The sequence below is a fragment of the Nannospalax galili genome, unplaced genomic scaffold, assembly GCF_000622305.1.
Source record: "Nannospalax galili isolate Female #2095 unplaced genomic scaffold, S.galili_v1.0 scaffold743, whole genome shotgun sequence".
NCBI lineage: Eukaryota > Metazoa > Chordata > Mammalia > Rodentia > Spalacidae > Nannospalax > Nannospalax galili.
The window spans coordinates 828,027-832,733 of NW_008349552.1; the positions used below are offsets into that span (position 1 = coordinate 828,027).

The 4,707-nt window shown below is 46.0% G+C and overlaps 1 pseudogene; it reads left to right on the forward strand.

The window, feature by feature from the left end:
• The first annotated feature begins 539 nt into the window (after window positions 1-539).
• On the forward strand, window positions 540-1,437 carry LOC103745106 (annotated as a pseudogene).
• Window positions 1,438-4,707: the final 3,270 nt, after the last annotated feature.

Here is a 4,707-nt window from a genome sequence, read left to right on the forward strand (position 1 = left end):
TTTATGTGTATGAATGTATTGCCTGCATGTATGTAAGTGCATCTATGTCCTGCAATGCCTACAGAGGTCAGAAAAGGGCATCAGACCCCCTGGATACTAGAGTTACAGATAGTTGTTAGCCATCATATGGATGCTGGGTTGAACCCAGATCCTCTGTAAGATCAGTCAGTGCTCTTAACCATTGTGCTATCTCTCCAGTCCCCTGGCTTGTGTGTGTTTTTTTTATTATTTTTATTTTATGTGTGTGTGTGTAATGCCTGCATGTATGTACGTGCACCCGTGTCATGCAATGCCTGCGGAGGACAGAAGAGGCTGTTGGATCCCCTGGAATTGGAGTTATGGACTGTTGTTAGCTGCCATATGAGTGTTGGGATTTGAACCTGGGTCTTCTGCAAGAACAGTCAGTATTCTTAACTGCTGAGCTACCTCTCCAGCCCCCCTGGCTTGTGTTTTTAAAAGACTTTCCCTTGGTTCTTTGATCCTCCCCATTCCAGACACAGCTACATCTTCTGCAGTGCCGGCCTAGTCCCTGAGACACGATGGTGAAGGTCTAAGTGAATGGATCTGGCTGTTTTGGGTGCCTGGTCACCAGGGTTTCCTTCAACTCTGGCAAAGTGGGTATTGTTATCCATGATCCCTCATTGACCTCAACTATATGGTCTACATGTTCCAGTATGATTCCACCCATGGTAAGTTTCACAGTATAGTCAAGGCTAAGAACAGGAAACTTATCATCAATGAGAGGCCATCTCCGTCTTCCAGATCCCACCAAAATCAAATGGGGTGGTGCTGGTACAGAGTATGTTATGAAGTCTACTGGTGTCTTCACTACCATGGAGAAGGCCCAGGGCCTACTTGAAGGGTAGAGCCAAAAGGATCATCATCTCTGCCTCTTCTGCTGATGCTCCCATGTTTGTGACGGGCCTGAACCACAAGAAGTATGACAACTCCCTCAAGATCATCAGTAGTGTCTCCTGAACCACCAATTGCTTAGCACCCCACCCTCCAGCCAAGGTCACCCATGACAACTTCATCATGACCATAGTCCATGCCATCATTGCCATCTAGAAGACTGTGGACTCCAGGAAACTCTGGTGTGATGGTCATAGGTCTGCCCAGAACTTCACCCCTGCATCCACTGGCACTGCCAACGCTGTGGGCAAAGTCATCTCAGAGCTGAATAGGAAGCTCACTGGCATGGCCTTCCATGTTCCTACCCCCAGTGTGTCTGTCATGGATCTGATCTGCTGCCTGGAGAAAGCTTCTAACTATGATGACATCAAGAAGGTGGTGAAGCAGGCATCAGAGAGCCCCCTAAAGGGCTAGACTTAGGACCAGGTTGTCTCCTGTGACTTTAACAGCCATACCCACTCTTCTACCTTTGATGCTGTGCCTGGCATTGCCCTCAACTACCACTTTGTCAAGCTCATTTCCTAGCATGACAATGAATTTGGCTGCAGCAACATGGTGGTGGACTTCCTGGTCCACATGGTCTAAGGAATAGGAAGCCCTTAACCACTCACCCTAGCAAGAGGAAGAGAGAGGTCTTCTAATGGGGAGTCCTTGTTCCAACCCAGCCCCCAACACACTGAGTATCTTCTTTCACAGTTTCCATCCCAGACCCCTAGAAGGAGGGAGGAGCTTAGGGAGCCCTACTCTGTTGAATATCATCAATTAAGTTCACTGCATCCAAAAAAGGCCTCACCCTTGGTTAAGAATATTTTACTTATTCAGACCCAGGTACCCTATGACAATATATAGCAACAGTGTTAGAAAAATGACAAGTTATAGTCTGTGAGCCTGAGTAGGTTCAGAAGCTGAAGTTGCTTCAATTACAGGAATGAAAAGGATTTGTCCATTTGAGGATTTAATATTCCAGAGAAGTCCACCCTCAAGCAAACATTTTTTTGTTTGTTTCTATATGTTAACAGTCTATATTCAATTGTGAGCTTATACTAATCTTTCATTTTGAGTCTAACTGATTATAAATTACCACCATTCAATCATGACGCTTATCTTCTAAAAAGTCAAGAACCTCCTCACAGCAGGGCGAGGAACTGCACACCTCTAATTCCAGCATCCAGGAAGCTAAAGCAGAAGGATTGTTAAATGAGAGGTCAGCCTGAGCTACATAATCAGACTCTGTCACAAGCAAATAAACCCTTCAGTTTCTTGAGTTTCTGAGGTATCGGTGGGAGATGGATATGGAAGGGTGTATCCTGAAGGAAGGAGGAATCAGATAGAGGCTGAGAGAGGGAGGTCGAGACAGAAACAGGGAGCAGTATGAGCTGTATGTCCCCTAAGCACAGGACAGATGGAAAATTCAGAGATGCTTCCTTGAGAAAATAACAAGTATCTTGGTCACTGTCCCACACTTTTAGTTGTGTGTGTGTGTTTGTGTGTGTGTGTGTGTGTGTGTGTGTGTGTGTGTTGGGGAGGTGGGGTTGCTGTATACTTAGAATTGAAAATAAAAAAGCTCCCTCTATTGACTCCTGAAAGGCTGAGATTAAGAGAACCACATGGGACACATTGTGGGAAATGAGAGCTCAGAAGCTGGCCTCCTTTTTCCCATTATTGTGCTATTCTCCTACTTCCCCCTACCCCTCCCACCTCAAAATGTTCCCCCAGCCCCCACCTCCCCTTTCCCTCTCACAGCCCAAAGACCCTCTTTTCAAGCTCTCACTACCCAGACCCCCTCAGCGGAGCCCAAGATCTCCATTCAGACTCACTGGTTTGGGTAAAATCCCTTATTCACCCCCTAGCCACCCCCTGCCCCATCAGCTGAGGCTCAGTTCAGACCTTACAAAACAAAACAAAACCAGCCCATATAATTGATGGTGGCTGCTGGAGGGCCCCCTTCCACGGTCCCCCCAGGGGCTTCTGCCCAGCAGCCTCTATTCTCCAGTTTCCCCCTCTCCCTGCCCCCAACTCCTGCTGGATTTTCCTAGTTAACAAGTACACACTGTTATAATTGTGCCCCCTATCATATTTATCCCCTTTCAGAGCTGATCTGTGCCTTTGTCCCAAGGAACCCGCACATCTTTTGACATTTTAGCCTCTCTGTCTTCTGGGGAGTGATGAGAGTGGAGGCAGCAGGGGCGACCCAAGCTTCTGAGATGGAGCAAGAGACAGTAGCCCGAGGAAAAGAGAACAAAACCCCAAACAAGGGGAACAGGAGGCAAGAGAAAAACATTGTAACTTGTTAGTGACCCAATGGAAAGGAGGCGGTAATGAGTCCACTGGCAGCCGTGTTTAAAAGAATTTTACTTCCCCAAAGAGGCTGCAAGGTGGCTCACTTTATGATGTCTTTGCTTAACTTTGTTTTCACAAGTTCAGGACAGACACCCTTGAAGTAGAGAGAAACAGAAAGCTGGAGGAGTGAATGCCAGAGAGATTCACAGAGAATGAAAGAGGAAGGGGAGAATGTATTGTGTGGTGTGTGGTATTGTGGTGTGTGTGTGTGTGTGTGTGTGTGTGTAGGTGTGTGTGTGTGTGCTGTGTTATGTTGGGGGAGGTGTGGTATGTTGTGTGATTTGTATGTGTGTGTGGTGGTATGTGGGGGGCGTGGTGTGTGTATGTGTTATGTGTGGGGACGTGGTATGTGATTTATGTGTGTATGGTGTGGTGGGGGGAAGTGTGTATGTGTGGTATGTGTGTAGTGTGTAATTTGTGTGTGTGTTTGGTATATGTATATGGGGGTATGGTTTGTGTGTGGTGTGTGATCTGTGCGTGTGTGGGGGTGTGTGTGAGATGTATGATTTGTGTGTGGTGTGTGATTTGTGTGTATGGTGTGTGTGTGTGTGTGTGTGTGTTCTTAAAGAAAGACATAATTCAAAGGAGTCAAGAGATTTGGCAAAGTTTTCTTGTGCCTTTTTAGAATACAAAGCGCCGGAAATGTCACCAGAACCCCCAGACCTTAGGGATTAGTAAACTTCCAAGATCCCTTCATACTCATTTCCATTGGGAGAATGTTGTGGTCATCGGAGAGAAGGAATGCCCAGAAGTGTCCAGCAAATGGCCGTGGAGTGCTGGAGCACCAGTGGAGCAGAACTTCAAGAAAACACAGCTAATTAATTTTCACTTGACCTCCCAGAGAGTGGCATTTTTTTATCCCAGTTTTGTAGAGGAGGAAGTTCAGTGGCTCTGTGATTTGCAAGAGGCCAAGGTAGAGCAAGAGATGGAGACCATCTGCTTGCTGGGCCTGCAGCCAGCTCTGCCAAAAACCGCAACCTTCACCTTCCCTAGTCGTTTCCAGGGAAGAATGTATACTGATGAGAGGCAGAATTCCAACCTTCTTTGGAAGAGTAGATATGGACAGAGAATTTCCAGAGTGGGAAAGTGATATGACTTGCTTTTCTTCCCTTATAAGACAAAAACAGGGATCTTATAAAAGGCATTCAGAGGGAGACACCAATTCTTTTCTGATGATTCTTTCACTAGTCTAAGCAGTATGCTAGAGTCATAAAACACTTGAGCTTCCAGATTGTCCAGAGCATTTATAAACATGAATTCAACCTCAGGACAACAGTGGGTAGTTTTTATTATTACCCCAGGTTCCCAGATGGAAAAATAAGTTTAAGGAAATTAAATCTCTAGTTCAAGGTTACTCAGCATGGTAGCGCATTCCTAGGCAGATGCACATACTTTTCTGTAGAATCAATGTGGTCTGACATGTTCTCCTACAGAGTTTTCAAAGTTCATTCCCAA